The sequence below is a fragment of the Myxine glutinosa genome, chromosome 8, assembly GCF_964187855.1.
Source record: "Myxine glutinosa chromosome 8, kmMyxGlut1.1, whole genome shotgun sequence".
NCBI lineage: Eukaryota > Metazoa > Chordata > Myxini > Myxiniformes > Myxinidae > Myxine > Myxine glutinosa.
This window is the reverse complement of record NC_136268.1, coordinates 146,828,835-146,849,905: the sequence shown is the minus strand read 5'-3', so window position 1 is coordinate 146,849,905 and position 21,071 is coordinate 146,828,835.

Here is a 21,071-nt window from a genome sequence, read left to right as displayed (position 1 = left end):
CTTGGTTTGAATCCCGACACAGCTATAAACGGTCACCATAGTGTCAGAGAGTCACATAGAGTGATAGTGATAATATCCAGCCTTGGTTCGAATCCCGACACAGCTATAAACGGTTACCATGGTGTCAGACAGTCACATCGAGTGATAGTGATACCATCTAGCCTTGGTTCGAATCCCGACACAGGTATAAGCGGTCAACATGGTGTTATACAGTCACATGGAGTGATAGTGATAACATCGACCCTTGTTTCGAATCCAGACACAGCTATAAACGGTCACCATGGTGTCAGACAGTCACATAGAGTGATAGTGATAACTGACAACATCTAGCCTTGGTTCGAATCCAGACACAGCTATAAACGGTCACCATGGTGTCAGACAGTCACATAGAGTGATAGTGATAACATCTAGCCTTGGTTCGAATCCAGACACAGCTATAAACGGTCACCATGGTGTCAGACAGTCACATGGAGTGACAGTGATAACATCTAGCCTTGGTTCGAATCCAGACACAGATATAAACGGTCACCATGGTGTCAGACAGTCACATAGAGTGACAGTGATAACATCTAGCCTTGGTTCGAATCCAGACACAGCTATAAACGGTCACCATGGTGTCCGAGAGTCACATCGAGTGATAGTGATAACATCCAGCCTTGGTTCGAATCCCGACACAACTATAAACGGTGAACATGGTGTCAGAGAGTCACATAGAGTGATAGTGATAACATCTAGCCTTGGTTCGAATCCCGACACAGGTATAAGCGGTCAACATGGTGTTATACAGTCACATGGAGTGACAGTGATAACATCCAGCCTTGGTTCGAATCCAGACACAGCTATAAACGGTCACCATGGTGTCAGAGAGTCACATAGAGTGATAGTGATAACATCTAGCCTTGGTTCGAATCCCGACACAGGTATAAGCGGTCAACATGGTGTTATACAGTCACATGGAGTGATAGTGATAACATCGACCCTTGTTTCGAATCCAGACACAGCTATAAACGGTCACCATGGTGTCAGACAGTCACATAGAGTGATAGTGATAACTGATAACATCTAGCCTTGGTTCGAATCCAGACACAGCTATAAACGGTCACCATGGTGTCAGACAGTCACATAGAGTGATAGTGATAACATCTAGCCTTGGTTCGAATCCAGACACAGCTATAAACGGTCACCATGGTGTCCGAGAGTCACATCGAGTGATAGTGATAACATCCAGCCTTGGTTCGAATCCCGACACAACTATAAACGGTGAACATGGTGTCAGAGAGTCACATAGAGTGATAGTGATAACATCTAGCCTTGGTTCGAATCCCGACACAGGTATAAGCGGTCAACATGGTGTTATACAGTCACATGGAGTGACAGTGATAACATCCAGCCTTGGTTCGAATCCAGACACAGCTACAAACGGTCACCATGGTGTCAGAGAGTCACATAGAGTGATAGTGATAACATCTAGCCTTGGTTCGAATCCCGACACAGGTATAAGCGGTCAACATGGTGTTATACAGTCACATGGAGTGATAGTGATAACATCGACCCTTGTTTCGAATCCAGACACAGCTATAAACGGTCACCATGGTGTCAGACAGTCACATAGAGTGATAGTGATAACATCTAGCCTTGGTTCGAATCCCGACACAGCTATAAACGGTCACCATGGTGTCAGAGAGTCACATAGAGTGATAGTGATAACATCTATCCATGGTTCAAATCCTGACACAGCTATAAACGGTCACCATGGTGTTAGACAGTCACATCGAGCGATAGTGTTAACATCTAGCCTTGGTTCGAATCCCGACACAGCTATAAACGGTCACCATGGTGTGAGACAGTCACATAGAGTGATAGTGATAACATCTAGCCTTGGTTCGATTCCAGACACAGCGATAAACGGTCACCATGGTGTCAGACAGTCACAAAGAGTGATAGTGATAACATCTATCCATGGTTCGAATCCCGACACAGCTATAAACGGTCACGATGGTGTCAGACAGTCACAGAGAGTGATAGTTATAACATCTAGCCTTGGTTCGAATCCCGACACAGGTATAAACGGTTACCATGGTGTCAGACAGTCACATAGAGTGATAGTGATAACATCTAGCCTTGGTTTGAATCCAGACACAGCAAAAAACGGTTACCATCGTGTCAGACAGTCACATAGAGTGATAGTGATAACATCTAGCCTTGGTTTGAATCCCCACACAGCTATAAACGGTCACCATGGTGTCAGACAATCACATGGAGTGACAGTGATAACATCTAGCCTTGGTTCGAATCCAGACACAGCAATAAACGGTCACCATGGTGTCAGACAGTCACATAGAGTGATAGTGATAACATCTAGCCTTGGTTCGAATCCAGACACAGCTATAAACGGTCACCATGGTGTCAGACAGTCACATGGAGTGACAGTGATAACATCTAGCCTTGGTTCGAATCCAGACACAGCTATAAACGGTCACCATGGTGTCAGACAGTCACATAGAGTGATAGTGATAACATCTAGCCTTGCTTCGAATCCAGACACAGCTATAAACGGTCAACATGGTGTCAGAGAGTCACATGGAGTGATAGTGATAACATCCAGCCTTGCTTCGAATCCAGACACAGCTATAAACGGTCAACATGGTGTCAGACAGTCACATAGAGTGATAGTGATAACATCCAGCCTTGGTTCGAATCCCGACACAGCTATAAACGGTCAACATGGTGTCAGAGAGTCACATGGAGTGACAGTGATAACATCGAGCCTTGGTTCGAATCCAGACACAGCTATAAACGGTCACCATGGTGTCAGAGTGTCACATAGAGTGATAGTGATAACATCCAGCCTTGGTTCGAATCCCGACACAGCTATAAACGGTCACCATGGTGTCAGACACTCACATAGAGTGACAGTGATAACATCTAGCCTTGGTTCGAATCCAGACACAGCTATAAACGGTCACCATGGTGTCAGAGTGTCACATAGAGTGACAGTGATAACATCTAGCCTTGGTTCGAATCCAGACACAGCTATAAACGGTCACCATGGTGTCAGACAGTCACAGAGAGTGATAGTGATAACATCTAGCCTTGGTTCGAATCCCGACACAGCAACAAACGGTCAACATGGTGTCAGAGAGTCACATAGAGTGATAGTGATAACATCCAGCCTTGGTTCGAATCCCGACACAGCTATAAACGGTCACCATGGTGTCAGACAGTCACATAGAGTGATAGTGATAACATCTAGCCTTGGTTCGAATCCAGACACAGCTATAAACGGTCACCATGGTGTCAGACAGTCACATAAAGTGATAGTGATAACATATAGCCTTGGTTCGAATCCCAACACAGCTATAAACGGTCACCATGGTGTCAGACAGTCACATGGAGTGATAGTGATAACATCTAGCCTTGGTTCGAATCCCGACACAGCTATAAACGGTCACCATGGTGTCAGAGAGTCACATAGAGTGATAGTGATAACATCTAGCCTTGGTTCGAATCCTGACACAGCTATAAACGGTAACCATGGTGTCAGAGAGTCACATCGAGTGACAGTGATAACATCTAGCCTTGGTTCGAATCCCGACACAGCTATAAACGGTCACCATGGTGTCAGACAGTCACATAGAGTGATAGTGATAACATCTAGCCTTGGTTCGAATCCCGACACAGCTATAAACGGTCACCATGGTGTCAGAGAGTCACATAGAGTGATAGTGATAACATCTATCCATGGTTCAAATCCTGACACAGCTATAAACGGTCACCATGGTGTTAGACAGTCACATCGAGCGATAGTGTTAACATCTAGCCTTGGTTCGAATCCCGACACAGCTATAAACGGTCACCATGGTGTGAGACAGTCACATAGAGTGATAGTGATAACATCTAGCCTTGGTTCGATTCCAGACACAGCTATAAACGGTCACCATGGTGTCAGACAGTCACAAAGAGTGATAGTGATAACATCTTGCCTTGGTTTGAATCCCGACACAGCTATAAACGGTCACCATAGTGTCAGAGAGTCACATAGAGTGATAGTGATAATATCCAGCCTTGGTTCGAATCCCGACACAGCTATAAACGGTTACCATGGTGTCAGACAGTCACATCGAGTGATAGTGATACCATCTAGCCTTGGTTCGAATCCCGACACAGGTATAAGCGGTCAACATGGTGTTATACAGTCACATGGAGTGATAGTGATAACATCGACCCTTGTTTCGAATCCAGACACAGCTATAAACGGTCACCATGGTGTCAGACAGTCACATAGAGTGATAGTGATAACTGATAACATCTAGCCTTGGTTCGAATCCAGACACAGCTATAAACGGTCACCATGGTGTCAGACAGTCACATAGAGTGATAGTGATAACATCTAGCCTTGGTTCGAATCCAGACACAGCTATAAACGGTCACCATGGTGTCAGACAGTCACATGGAGTGACAGTGATAACATCTAGCCTTGGTTCGAATCCAGACACAGATATAAACGGTCACCATGGTGTCAGACAGTCACATAGAGTGACAGTGATAACATCTAGCCTTGGTTCGAATCCAGACACAGCTATAAACGGTCACCATGGTGTCCGAGAGTCACATCGAGTGATAGTGATAACATCCAGCCTTGGTTCGAATCCCGACACAACTATAAACGGTGAACATGGTGTCAGAGAGTCACATAGAGTGATAGTGATAACATCTAGCCTTGGTTCGAATCCCGACACAGGTATAAGCGGTCAACATGGTGTTATACAGTCACATGGAGTGACAGTGATAACATCCAGCCTTGGTTCGAATCCAGACACAGCTATAAACGGTCACCATGGTGTCAGAGAGTCACATAGAGTGATAGTGATAACATCTAGCCTTGGTTCGAATACCGACACAGGTATAAGCGGTCAACATGGTGTTATACAGTCACATGGAGTGATAGTGATAACATCGACCCTTGTTTCGAATCCAGACACAGCTATAAACGGTCACCATGGTGTCAGACAGTCACATAGAGTGATGGTGATAACTGATAACATCTAGCCTTGGTTCGAATCCAGACACAGCTATAAACGGTCACCATGGTGTCAGACAGTCACATCGAGTGATAGTGATAACATCCAGCCTTGGTTCGAATCCCGACACAACTATAAACGGTCACCATGGTGTCAGACAGTCACATAGAGTGATAGTGATAACATCTAGCCTTGGTTCGAATCCCGACACAGCTATAAACGGTCACCATGGTGTCAGAGAGTCACATAGAGTGATAGTGATAACATCTATCCATGGTTCAAATCCTGACACAGCTATAAACGGTCACCATGGTGTTAGACAGTCACATCGAGCGATAGTGTTAACATCTAGCCTTGGTTCGAATCCCGACACAGCTATAAACGGTCACCATGGTGTGAGACAGTCACATAGAGTGATAGTGATAACATCTAGCCTTGGTTCGATTCCAGACACAGCGATAAACGGTCACCATGGTGTCAGACAGTCACAAAGAGTGATAGTGATAACATCTATCCATGGTTCGAATCCCGACACAGCTATAAACGGTCACGATGGTGTCAGACAGTCACAGAGAGTGATAGTTATAACATCTAGCCTTGGTTCGAATCCCGACACAGGTATAAACGGTTACCATGGTGTCAGACAGTCACATAGAGTGATAGTGATAACATCTAGCCTTGGTTTGAATCCAGACACAGCAAAAAACGGTTACCATCGTGTCAGACAGTCACATAGAGTGATAGTGATAACATCTAGCCTTGGTTTGAATCCCCACACAGCTATAAACGGTCACCATGGTGTCAGACAATCACATGGAGTGACAGTGATAACATCTAGCCTTGGTTCGAATCCAGACACAGCAATAAACGGTCACCATGGTGTCAGACAGTCACATAGAGTGATAGTGATAACATCTAGCCTTGGTTCGAATCCAGACACAGCTATAAACGGTCACCATGGTGTCAGACAGTCACATGGAGTGACAGTGATAACATCTAGCCTTGGTTCGAATCCAGACACAGCTATAAACGGTCACCATGGTGTCAGACAGTCACATAGAGTGATAGTGATAACATCTAGCCTTGCTTCGAATCCAGACACAGCTATAAACGGTCAACATGGTGTCAGAGAGTCACATGGAGTGATAGTGATAACATCCAGCCTTGCTTCGAATCCAGACACAGCTATAAACGGTCAACATGGTGTCAGACAGTCACATAGAGTGATAGTGATAACATCCAGCCTTGGTTCGAATCCCGACACAGCTATAAACGGTCAACATGGTGTCAGAGAGTCACATGGAGTGACAGTGATAACATCGAGCCTTGGTTCGAATCCAGACACAGCTATAAACGGTCACCATGGTGTCAGAGTGTCACATAGAGTGATAGTGATAACATCCAGCCTTGGTTCGAATCCCGACACATCTATAAACGGTCACCATGGTGTCAGACAGTCACATAGAGTGACAGTGATAACATCTAGCCTTGGTTCGAATCCAGACACAGCTATAAACGGTCACCATGGTGTCAGAGTTTCACATAGAGTGACAGTGATAACATCTAGCCTTGGTTCGAATCCAGACACAGCTATAAACGGTCACCATGGTGTCAGACAGTCACAGAGAGTGATAGTGATAACATCTAGCCTTGGTTCGAATCCCGACACAGCAACAAACGGTCAACATGGTGTCAGAGAGTCACATAGAGTGATAGTGATAACATCCAGCCTTGGTTCGAATCCCGACACAGCTATAAACGGTCACCATGGTGTCAGACAGTCACATAGAGTGATAGTGATAACATCTAGCCTTGGTTCGAATCCAGACACAGCTATAAACGGTCACCATGGTGTCAGACAGTCACATAAAGTGATAGTGATAACATATAGCCTTGGTTCGAATCCCAACACAGCTATAAACGGTCACCATGGTGTCAGAGAGTCACATAGAGTGATAGTGATAACATCTAGCCTTGGTTCGAATCCTGACACAGCTATAAACGGTAACCATGGTGTCAGAGAGTCACATCGAGTGACATTGATAACATCTAGCCTTGGTTCGAATCCCGACAAGCTATAAACGGTCACCATGGTGTCAGACAGTCACATAGAGTGATAGTGATAACATCTAGCCTTGGTTCGAATCCCGACACAGCTATAAACGGTAACCATGGTGTTAGACAGTCACATAGAGCGATAGTGATAACATCTAGCCTTGGTTCGAATCCCGACACAGCTATAAACGGTCACCATGGTGTGAGACAGTCACATAGAGTGATAGTGATAACATCAAGCCTTGGTTTGAATCCCGACACAGCTATAAACGGTCAGCATGGTGTCAGACAGTCACATAGAGTGATAGTGATAACATCTAGCCTTGGTTCGAATCCCGACACAGCAAAAAACTGTTACCATCGTGTCAGACAGTCACATAGAGTGATAGTGATAACATCTAGCCTTGGTTTGAATCCCGACACAGCTATAAATGGTCACCCTGGTGTCAGACAGTCACATGGAGTGACAGTGATAACATCTAGCCTTGGTTCGAATCCAGACACAGCTATAAACGGTCACCATGGTGTCAGACCGTCACATAGAGTGATAGTGATAACATCTAGCCTTGGTTCGAATCCAGACACAGCTATAAACGGTCACCATGGTGTCAGACAGTCACATAGAGTGATAGTGATAACATCTAGCCTTGGTTCGAATCCAGACACAGCTATAAACGGTAACCATGGTGTCAGACAGTCACATAGAGTGATAGTGATAACATCTAGCCTTGGTTTGAATCCCGACACAGCTATAAACGGTCACCATGGTGTCAGAGAGTCACATAGAGTGATAGTGATAATATCCAGCCTTGGTTCGAATCCCGACACAGCTATAAACGGTTACCATGGTGTCAGACAGTCACATCGAGTGATAGTGATAACATCTAGCCTTGGTTCGAATCCCGACACAGGTATAAGCGGTCAACATGGTGTTATACAGTCACATGGAGTGATAGTGATAACATCGACCCTTGTTTCGAATCCAGACACAGCTATAAACGGTCACCATGGTGTCAGACAGTCACATAGAGTGATAGTGATAACTGATAACATCTAGCCTTGGTTCGAATCCCGACACAGCTATAAACGGTCACCATGGTGTCAGAGAGTCACATAGAGTGATAGTGATAACATCTATCCATGGTTCAAATCCTGACACAGCTATAAACGGTCACCATGGTGTGAGACAGTCACATAGAGCGATAGTGTTAACATCTAGCCTTGGTTCGAATCCTGACACAGCTATAAACGGTCACCATGGTGTCAGACAGACACATAGAGTGATAGTGATAACATCTAGCCTTGGTTTGAATCCCGACACAGCTATAAACGGTCAGCATGGTGTCAGACAGTCACATAGAGTGATAGTGATAACATCTAGCCTTGGTTAGAATCCCGACACAGCTATAAACGGTCACCATGGTGTCAGACAGTCACATCGAGTGATAGTGATAACATCTAGCCTTGGTTCGAATCCCGACACAGCTATAAACGTTCACCATGGTGTCAGAGAGTCACATAGAGTGATAGTGATAACATCTATCCATGGATCAAATCCTGACACAGCTATAAACGGTCACCATGGTGTTAGACAGTCACAGAGCGATAGTGATAACATCTAGCCTTGGTTCGAATCCCGACACAGCTATAAACGGTCACCATGGTGTGAGACAGTCACATAGAGTGATAGTGATAACATCTCGCCTTGGTTCGATTCCAGACACAGCTATAAACGGTCACCATTGTGTCCGACAGTCACATAGAGTGACAGTGATAACATCTAGCCTTGGTTCGAATCCCGACACAGCTATAAACGGTCACCATGGTGTCAGACAGTGACAAAGAGTGATAGTGATAACATCTATCCATGGTTCGAATCCCGACACAGCTATAAACGGTCACCATGGTGTCAGACAATCACATAGAGCGATAATGATAACATCTAGCCTTGGTTCGAATCCCGACACAGCTATAAACGGTCACCATGGTGTCAGAGTGTCACATAGAGTGACAGTGATAACATCTAGCCTTGGTTCGAATCCAGACACAGCTACAAACGGTCACCATGGTGTCAGACAGTCACAGAGAGTGATAGTGATAACATCTAGCCTTGGTTCGAATCCCGACACAGCAACAAACGGTCAACATGGTGTCAGAGAGTCACATAGAGTGATAGTGATAACATCCAGCCTTGGTTCGAATCCCGACACAGCTATAAACGGTCACCATGGTGTCAGACAGTCACATAGAGTGATAGTGATAACATCTAGCCTTGGTTCGAATCCAGACACAGCTATAAACGGTCACCATGGTGTCAGACAGTCACATAAAGTGATAGTGATAACATATAGCCTTGGTTCGAATCCCAACACAGCTATAAACGGTCACCATGGTGTCAGACAGTCACATGGAGTGATAGTGATAACATCTAGCCTTGGTTCGAATCCCGACACAGCTATAAACGGTCACCATGGTGTCAGAGAGTCACATAGAGTGATAGTGATAACATCTAGCCTTGGTTCGAATCCTGACACAGCTATAAACGGTAACCATGGTGTCAGAGAGTCACATCGAGTGACAGTGATAACATCTAGCCTTGGTTCGAATCCCGACACAGCTATAAACGGTCACCATGGTGTCAGACAGTCACATAGAGTGATAGTGATAACATCTAGCCTTGGTTCGAATCCCGACACAGCTATAAACGGTCACCATGGTGTCAGAGAGTCACATAGAGTGATAGTGATAACATCTATCCATGGTTCAAATCCTGACACAGCTATAAACGGTCACCATGGTGTTAGACAGTCACATCGAGCGATAGTGTTAACATCTAGCCTTGGTTCGAATCCCGACACAGCTATAAACGGTCACCATGGTGTGAGACAGTCATATAGAGTGATAGTGATAACATCTAGCCTTGGTTCGATTCCAGACACAGCTATAAACGGTCACCATGGTGTCAGACAGTCACAAAGAGTGATAGTGATAACATCTAGCCTTGGTTTGAATCCCGACACAGCTATAAACGGTCACCATAGTGTCAGAGAGTCACATAGAGTGATAGTGATAATATCCAGCCTTGGTTCGAATCCCGACACAGCTATAAACGGTTACCATGGTGTCAGACAGTCACATCGAGTGATAGTGATACCATCTAGCCTTGGTTCGAATCCCGACACAGGTATAAGCGGTCAACATGGTGTTATACAGTCACATGGAGTGATAGTGATAACATCGACCCTTGTTTCGAATCCAGACACAGCTATAAACGGTCACCATGGTGTCAGACAGTCACATAGAGTGATAGTGATAACTGATAACATCTAGCCTTGGTTCGAATCCAGACACAGCTATAAACGGTCACCATGGTGTCAGACAGTCACATAGAGTGATAGTGATAACATCTAGCCTTGGTTCGAATCCAGACACAGCTATAAACGGTCACCATGGTGTCAGACAGTCACATGGAGTGACAGTGATAACATCTAGCCTTGGTTCGAATCCAGACACAGATATAAACGGTCACCATGGTGTCAGACAGTCACATAGAGTGACAGTGATAACATCTAGCCTTGGTTCGAATCCAGACACAGCTATAAACGGTCACCATGGTGTCCGAGAGTCACATCGAGTGATAGTGATAACATCCAGCCTTGGTTCGAATCCCGACACAACTATAAACGGTGAACATGGTGTCAGAGAGTCACATAGAGTGATAGTGATAACATCTAGCCTTGGTTCGAATCCCGACACAGGTATAAGCGGTCAACATGGTGTTATACAGTCACATGGAGTGACAGTGATAACATCCAGCCTTGGTTCGAATCCAGACACAGCTATAAACGGTCACCATGGTGTCAGAGAGTCACATAGAGTGATAGTGATAACATCTAGCCTTGGTTCGAATACCGACACAGGTATAAGCGGTCAACATGGTGTTATACAGTCACATGGAGTGATAGTGATAACATCGACCCTTGTTTCGAATCCAGACACAGCTATAAACGGTCACCATGGTGTCAGACAGTCACATAGAGTGATAGTGATAACTGATAACATCTAGCCTTGGTTCGAATCCAGACACAGCTATAAACGGTCACCATGGTGTCAGACAGTCACATAGAGTGATAGTGATAACATCTAGCCTTGGTTCGAATCCAGACACAGCTATAAACGGTCACCATGGTGTCCGAGAGTCACATCGAGTGATAGTGATAACATCCAGCCTTGGTTCGAATCCCGACACAACTATAAACGGTGAACATGGTGTCAGAGAGTCACATAGAGTGATAGTGATAACATCTAGCCTTGGTTCGAATCCCGACACAGGTATAAGCGGTCAACATGGTGTTATACAGTCACATGGAGTGACAGTGATAACATCCAGCCTTGGTTCGAATCCAGACACAGCTACAAACGGTCACCATGGTGTCAGAGAGTCACATAGAGTGATAGTGATAACATCTAGCCTTGGTTCGAATCCCGACACAGGTATAAGCGGTCAACATGGTGTTATACAGTCACATGGAGTGATAGTGATAACATCGACCCTTGTTTCGAATCCAGACACAGCTATAAACGGTCACCATGGTGTCAGACAGTCACATAGAGTGATAGTGATAACATCTAGCCTTGGTTCGAATCCCGACACAGCTATAAACGGTCACCATGGTGTCAGAGAGTCACATAGAGTGATAGTGATAACATCTATCCATGGTTCAAATCCTGACACAGCTATAAACGGTCACCATGGTGTTAGACAGTCACATCGAGCGATAGTGTTAACATCTAGCCTTGGTTCGAATCCCGACACAGCTATAAACGGTCACAATGGTGTGAGACAGTCACATAGAGTGATAGTGATAACATCTAGCCTTGGTTCGATTCCAGACACAGCGATAAACGGTCACCATGGTGTCAGACAGTCACAAAGAGTGATAGTGATAACATCTATCCATGGTTCGAATCCCGACACAGCTATAAACGGTCACGATGGTGTCAGACAGTCACAGAGAGTGATAGTTATAACATCTAGCCTTGGTTCGAATCCCGACACAGGTATAAACGGTTACCATGGTGTCAGACAGTCACATAGAGTGATAGTGATAACATCTAGCCTTGGTTTGAATCCAGACACAGCAAAAAACGGTTACCATCGTGTCAGACAGTCACATAGAGTGATAGTGATAACATCTAGCCTTGGTTTGAATCCCCACACAGCTATAAACGGTCACCATGGTGTCAGACAATCACATGGAGTGACAGTGATAACATCTAGCCTTGGTTCGAATCCAGACACAGCAATAAACGGTCACCATGGTGTCAGACAGTCACATAGAGTGATAGTGATAACATCTAGCCTTGGTTCGAATCCAGACACAGCTATAAACGGTCACCATGGTGTCAGACAGTCACATGGAGTGACAGTGATAACATCTAGCCTTGGTTCGAATCCAGACACAGCAATAAACGGTCACCATGGTGTCAGACAGTCACATAGAGTGATAGTGATAACATCTAGCCTTGGTTCGAATCCAGACACAGCTATAAACGGTCACCATGGTGTCAGACAGTCACATAGAGTGATAGTGATAACATCTAGCCTTGCTTCGAATCCAGACACAGCTATAAACGGTCAACATGGTGTCAGAGAGTCACATGGAGTGATAGTGATAACATCCAGCCTTGCTTCGAATCCAGACACAGCTATAAACGGTCAACATGGTGTCAGACAGTCACATAGAGTGATAGTGATAACATCCAGCCTTGGTTCGAATCCCGACACAGCTATAAACGGTCAACATGGTGTCAGAGAGTCACATGGAGTGACAGTGATAACATCGAGCCTTGGTTCGAATCCAGACACAGCTATAAACGGTCACCATGGTGTCAGAGTGTCACATAGAGTGATAGTGATAACATCCAGCCTTGGTTCGAATCCCGACACAGCTATAAACGGTCACCATGGTGTCAGACAGTCACATAGAGTGACAGTGATAACATCTAGCCTTGGTTCGAATCCAGACACAGCTATAAACGGTCACCATGGTGTCAGAGTGTCACATAGAGTGACAGTGATAACATCTAGCCTTGGTTCGAATCCAGACACAGCTATAAACGGTCACCATGGTGTCAGACAGTCACAGAGAGTGATAGTGATAACATCTAGCCTTGGTTCGAATCCCGACACAGCAACAAACGGTCAACATGGTGTCAGAGAGTCACATAGAGTGATAGTGATAAGATCCAGCCTTGGTTCGAATCCCGACACAGCTATAAACGGTCACCATGGTGTCAGACAGTCACATAGAGTGATAGTGATAACATCTAGCCTTGGTTCGAATCCAGACACAGCTATAAACGGTCACCATGGTGTCAGACAGTCACATAAAGTGATAGTGATAACATATAGCCTTGGTTCGAAACCCAACACAGCTATAAACGGTCACCATGGTGTCAGACAGTCACATGGAGTGATAGTGATAACATCTAGCCTTGGTTCGAATCCCGACACAGCTATAAACGGTCACCATGGTGTCAGACAGTCACATAGAGTGATAGTGATAACATCTAGCCTTGGTTCGAATCCCGACACAGCTATAAACGTTCACCATGGTGTCAGAGAGTCACATAGAGTGATAGTGATAACATCTATCCATGGATCAAATCCTGACACAGCTATAAACGGTCACCATGGTGTTAGACAGTCACAGAGCGATAGTGATAACATCTAGCCTTGGTTCGAATCCCGACACAGCTATAAACGGTCACCATGGTGTGAGACAGTCACATAGAGTGATAGTGATAACATCTCGCCTTGGTTCGATTCCAGACACAGCTATAAACGGTCACCATTGTGTCCGACAGTCACATAGAGTGACAGTGATAACATCTAGCCTTGGTTCGAATCCCGACACAGCTATAAACGGTCACCATGGTGTCAGACAGTCACAAAGAGTGATAGTGATAACATCTATCCATGGTTCGAATCCCGACACAGCTATAAACGGTCACCATGGTGTCAGACAATCACATAGAGCGATAATGATAACATCTAGCCTTGGTTCGAATCCCGACACAGGTATAAACGGTTACCATGGTGTCAGACAGTCACATAGAGCGATAGTGATAACATCTAGCCTTGGTTTGAATCCCGACACAGCTATAAACGGTCACCATGGTGTCAGAGAGTCACATCGAGTGACAGTGATAACATCTAGCCTTGGTTCGAATCCCGACACAGCTATAAACGGTAACCATGGTGTCAGACAGTCACATAGAGTGATAGTGATAACATCTAGCCTTGGTTTGAATCCCGACACAGCTATAAACGGTCACCATGGTGTCAGAGAGTCACATAGAGTGATAGTGATAATATCCAGCCTTGGTTCGAATCCCGACACAGCTATAAACGGTTACCATGGTGTCAGACAGTCACATCGAGTGATAGTGATAACATCTAGCCTTGGTTCGAATCCCGACACAGGTATAAGCGGTCAACATGGTGTTATACAGTCACATGGAGTGATAGTGATAACATCGACCCTTGTTTCGAATCCAGACACAGCTATAAACGGTCACCATGGTGTCAGACAGTCACATAGAGTGATAGTGATAACTGATAACATCTAGCCTTGGTTCGAATCCCGACACAGCTATAAACGGTCACCATGGTGTCAGAGAGTCACATAGAGTGATAGTGATAACATCTATCCATGGTTCAAATCCTGACACAGCTATAAACGGTCACCATGGTGTGAGACAGTCACATAGAGCGATAGTGTTAACATCTAGCCTTGGTTCGAATCCTGACACAGCTATAAACGGTCACCATGGTGTCAGACAGACACATAGAGTGATAGTGATAACATCTAGCCTTGGTTTGAATCCCGACACAGCTATAAACGGTCAGCATGGTGTCAGACAGTCACATAGAGTGATAGTGATAACATCTAGCCTTGGTTAGAATCCCGACACAGCTATAAACGGTCACCATGGTGTCAGACAGTCACATCGAGTGATAGTGATAACATCTAGCCTTGGTTCGAATCCCGACACAGCTATAAACGTTCACCATGGTGTCAGAGAGTCACATAGAGTGATAGTGATAACATCTATCCATGGATCAAATCCTGACACAGCTATAAACGGTCACCATGGTGTCAGACAGTCACAAAGAGTGATAGTGATAACATCTATCCATGGTTCGAATCCCGACACAGCTATAAACGGTCACCATGGTGTCAGACAATCACATAGAGCGATAATGATAACATCTAGCCTTGGTTCGAATCCCGACACAGGTATAAACGGTTACCATGGTGTCAGACAGTCACATAGAGCGATAGTGATAACATCTAGCCTTGGTTTGAATCCCGACACAGCTATAAACGGTCACCATGGTGTCAGAGAGTCACATAGAGTGACAGTGATAACATCTAGCCTTGTTTCGAATCCCGACACAGCTATAAACGGTTACCATGGTGTCAGACAGTCACATATAGTGATAGTGATAACATCTAGCCTTGGTTCGAATCCAGACACAGCTATAAACGGTCACCATGGTGTCAGAGAGTCACATAGAGTGATAGTGATAATATCCAGCCTTGGTTCGAATCCCGACGCAGCAAAAAACGGTCACCATGGTGTCAGACAGTCACATAGAGTGATAGTGATAACATATAGCCTTGGTTCGAATCCCGACACAGCTATAAACGGTCACCATGGTGTCAGACAGTCACATAGAGTGATAGTGATAACATCTAGCCTTGGTTCGAATCCCGACACAGCTTTAAACGGTCACCATGGTGTCAGAGAGTCACATAGAGTGATAGTGATAACATCGAGCCTTGGTTCGAATCCCGACACAGCTATAAACGGTCACCATGGTGTCAGACAGTCACATAGAGTGATAGTGATAACATCGAGCCTTGGTTCGAATCCCGACACAGCTACAAACGGTCACCATGGTGTCAGACAGTCACATGGAGTGATAGTGATAACATCGACCCTTGTTTCGAATCCAGACACAGCTTTTAACGATCACCATGGTGTCAGACAGTCACAGAGAGTGATGGTGATAACATCTCGCTTTGGTTCGAATCCAGACACAGCTATAAAAGGTCACCATGGTGTCAGACAGTCACATCGAGTGATAATGATAACATATACCCTTGGTTAGAATCCCGACACAGCTATAAACGGTCACCATGGTGTCAGACAGTCACATCGAGTGATAGTGATAACATCTAGCCTTGGTTCGAATCCCGACACAGCTATAAACGTTCACCATGGTGTCAGAGAGTCACATACAGTGACAGTGATAACATCTAGCCTTGGTTCGAATCCCGACACAGCTATAAACGGTTACCATGGTGTCAGACAGTCACATAGAGTGATAGTGATAACATCTAGCCTTGGTTCGAATCCAGACACAGCTATAAACGGTCACCATGGTGTCAGAGAGTCACATAGAGTGATAGTGATAATATCCAGCCTTGGTTCGAATCCCGACACAGCGATAAACGGTCACCATGGTGTCAGAGAGTCACATAGAGTGATCGTGATAATATCCAGCCTTGGTTCGAATCCCGACACAGGTATAAGCGGTCAACATGGTGTTATACAGTCACATGGAGTGATAGTGATAACATCGACCTTTGTTTCGAATCCAGACACAGCTATAAACGGTCACCATGGTGTTAGACAGTCACAGAGCGATAGTGATAACATCTAGCCTTGGTTCGATTCCAGACACAGCTATAAACGGTCACCATGGTGTCCGACAGTCACATAGAGTGACAGTGATAACATCTAGCCTTGGTTCGAATCCCGACACAGCTATAAACGGTCACCATGGTGTCAGACAGTCACAAAGAGTGATAGTGATAACATCTATCCATGGTTCGAATCCCGACACAGCTATAAACGGTCACCATGGTGTCAGACAATCACATAGAGCGATAGTGATAACATCTAGCCTTGGTTCGAATCCCGACACAGGTATAAACGGTTACCATGGTGTCAGACAGTCACATAGAGCGATAGTGATAACATCTAGCCTTGGTTTGAATCCCGTCACAGCTATAAACGGTCACCATGGTGTCAGAGAGTCACATAGAGTGACAGTGATAACATCTAGCCTTGGTTCGAATCCCGACACAGCTATAAACGGTTACCATGGTGTCAGACAGTCACATAGAGTGATAGTGATAACATCTAGCCTTGGTTCGAATCCAGACACAGCTATAAACGGTCACCATGGTGTCAGAGAGTCACATAGAGTGATCGTGATAATATCCAGCCTTGGTTCGAATCCCGACACAGCTATAAACGGTCACCATGGTGTCAGACAGTCACATAGAGTGATAGTGATAACATATAGCCTTGGTTCGAATCCCGACACAGGTATAAGCGGTCAACATGGTGTTATACAGTCACATGGAGTGATAGTGATAACATCGACCTTTGTTTCGAATCCAGACACAGCTATAAACCGTCACCATGGTGTCAGACAGTCACATAGAGTGATAGTGATAACATCTATCCATGGTTCAAATCCTGACACAGCTATAAACGGTCACCATGGTGTTAGACAGTCACAGAGCGATAGTGATAACATCTAGCCTTGGTTCGAATCCCGACACAGCTATAAACGGTCACCATGGTGTCAGACAGTCACAAAGAGTGATAGTGATAACATCTATCCATGGTTCGAATCCCGACACAGCTATAAACGGTCACCATGGGGTCAGACAGTCACATAGAGTGATCTTGATAACATCCAGCCTTGGTTCGAATCCAGACACAGCCATAAACGGTCAGCATGGGGTCAGACAGTCACATAGAGCGATAGTGATAACATCTAGCCTTGGTTCGAATCCCGACACAGGTAAAAACGGTTACCATGGTGTCAGACAGTCACATAGAGTGATAGTGATAACATCTAGCCTTGGTTCGAATCCAGACACAGCTATAAACGGTCACCATGGTGTCAGACAGTCACATGGAGTGATAGTGATAACATCTAGCCTTGGTTCGAATCCCGACACAGCTACAAACGGTCACTATGGTGTGAGACAGTCACATAGAGTGATATTGATAACATCTATCCTTGGTTCGAATCCCGACACAGCTACAAACGGTCACAATGTTGTCAGACAGTCACATAGAGTGATAGTGATAACATCTAACCTTGGTTCGAATCCTGACACAGCTATAAACGGTAACCATGGTGTCAGAGAGTCACATCGAGTGACAGTGATAACATCTAGCCTTGGTTCGAATCCCGACACAGCTATAAACGGTCACCATGGTGTCAGACAGTCACATCGAGTGATAGTGATAACATCTAGCCTTGGTTCGAATCCCAACACAGGTATAAGCGGTCAACATGGTGTTATACAGTCACATGGAGTGATAGTGATAACATCTCGCCTTGGTTCGAATCCCGACACAGCTATAAACGGTCACCATGGTGTCAGACAGTCACAAAGAGTGATAGTGATAACATCTATCCATGGTTCGAATCCCGACACAGCTATAAACGGTCACCATGGGGTCAGACAGTCACATAGAGTGATCTTGATAACATCCAGCCTTGGTTCGAATCCAGACACAGCCATAAACGGTCAGCATGGGGTCAGACAGTCACATAGAGCGATATTGATAACATCTAGCCTTGGTTCGAATCCCGACACAGGTATAAACGGTTACCATGGTGTCAGACAGTCACATAGAGTGACAGTGATAACATCTAGCCTTGGTTCGAATCCCGACACAACTATAAACGGTCACTATGGTGTGAGACAGTCACATAGAGTGATATTGATAACATCTATCCTTGGTTCGAATCCCGACACAGCTACAAACGGTCACTATGGTGTCAGACAGTCACAGAGAGTGATAGTTATAACATCTAGCCTTGGTTCGAATCCCGACACAGGTATAAACGGTTACCATGGTGTCAGACAGTCACATAGAGTGATAGTGATAACATCTAGCCTTGGTTGGAATCCCGACACAGCTATAAACGGTCATCATGGTGTCAGACAGTCACATAGAGTGATAGTGATAACATCTAGCCTTGGTTCGAATCCAGACACAGCTATAAACGGTCACCATGGTGTCAGACAGTCACATCGAGTGATAGTGATAACATCCAGCCTTGGTTCGAATCCCGACACAACTATAAACGGTGAACATGGTGTCAGAGAGTCACATAGAGTGATAGTGATAACATCTAGCCTTGGTTCGAATCCCGACACAGGTATAAGCGGTCAACATGGTGTTATACAGTCACATGGAGTGACAGTGATAACATCCAGCCTTGGTTCGAATCCAGACACAGCTACAAACGGTCACCATGGTGTCAGAGAGTCACATAGAGTGATAGTGATAACATCTAGCCTTGGTTCGAATCCCGACACAGGTATAAGCGGTCAACATGGTGTTATACAGTCACATGGAGTGATAGTGATAACATCGACCCTTGTTTCGAATCCAGACACAGCTATAAACGGTCACCATGGTGTCAGACAGTCACATAGAGTGATAGTGATAACATCTAGCCTTGGTTCGAATCCCGACACAGCTATAAACGGTCACCATGGTGTCAGAGAGTCACATAGAGTGATAGTGATAACATCTATCCATGGTTCAAATCCTGACACAGCTATAAACGGTCACCATGGTGTTAGACAGTCACATCGAGCGATAGTGTTAACATCTAGCCTTGGTTCGAATCCCGACACAGCTATAAACGGTCACCATGGTGTGAGACAGTCACATAGAGTGATAGTGATAACATCTAGCCTTGGTTCGATTCCAGACACAGCGATAAACGGTCACCATGGTGTCAGACAGTCACAAAGAGTGATAGTGATAACATCTATCCATGGTTCGAATCCCGACACAGCTATAAACGGTCACGATGGTGTCAGACAGTCACAGAGAGTGATAGTTATAACATCTAGCCTTGGTTCGAATCCCGACACAGGTATAAACGGTTACCATGGTGTCAGACAGTCACATAGAGTGATAGTGATAACATCTAGCCTTGGTTTGAATCCAGACACAGCAAAAAACGGTTACCATCGTGTCAGACAGTCACATAGAGTGATAGTGATAACATCTAGCCTTGGTTTGAATCCCCACACAGCTATAAACGGTCACCATGGTGTCAGACAATCACATGGAGTGACAGTGATAACATCTAGCCTTGGTTCGAATCCAGACACAGCAATAAACGGTCACCATGGTGTCAGACAGTCACATAGAGTGATAGTGATAACATCTAGCCTTGGTTCGAATCCAGACACAGCTATAAACGGTCACCATGGTGTCAGACAGTCACATGGAGTGACAGTGATAACATCTAGCCTTGGTTCGAATCCAGACACAGCTATAAACGGTCACCATGGTGTCAGACAGTCACATAGAGTGATAGTGATAACATCTAGCCTTGCTTCGAATCCAGACACAGCTATAAACGGTCAACATGGTGTCAGAGAGTCACATGGAGTGATAGTGATAACATCCAGCCTTGCTTCGAATCCAGACACAGCTATAAACGGTCAACATGGTGTCAGACAGTCACATAGAGTGATAGTGATAACATCCAGCCTTGGTTCGAATCCCGACACAGCTATAAACGGTCAACATGGTGTCAGAGAGTCACATGGAGTGACAGTGATAACATCGAGCCTTGGTTCGAATCCAGACACAGCTATAAACGGTCACCATGGTGTCAGAGTGTCACATAGAGTGATAGTGATAACATCCAGCCTTGGTTCGAATCCCGACACATCTATAAACGGTCACCATGGTGTCAGACAGTCACATAGAGTGACAGTGATAACATCTAGCCTTGGTTCGAATCCAGACACAGCTATAAACGGTCACCATGGTGTCAGAGTGTCACATAGAGTGACAGTGATAACATCTAGCCTTGGTTCGAATCCAGACACAGCTATAAACGGTCACCATGGTGTC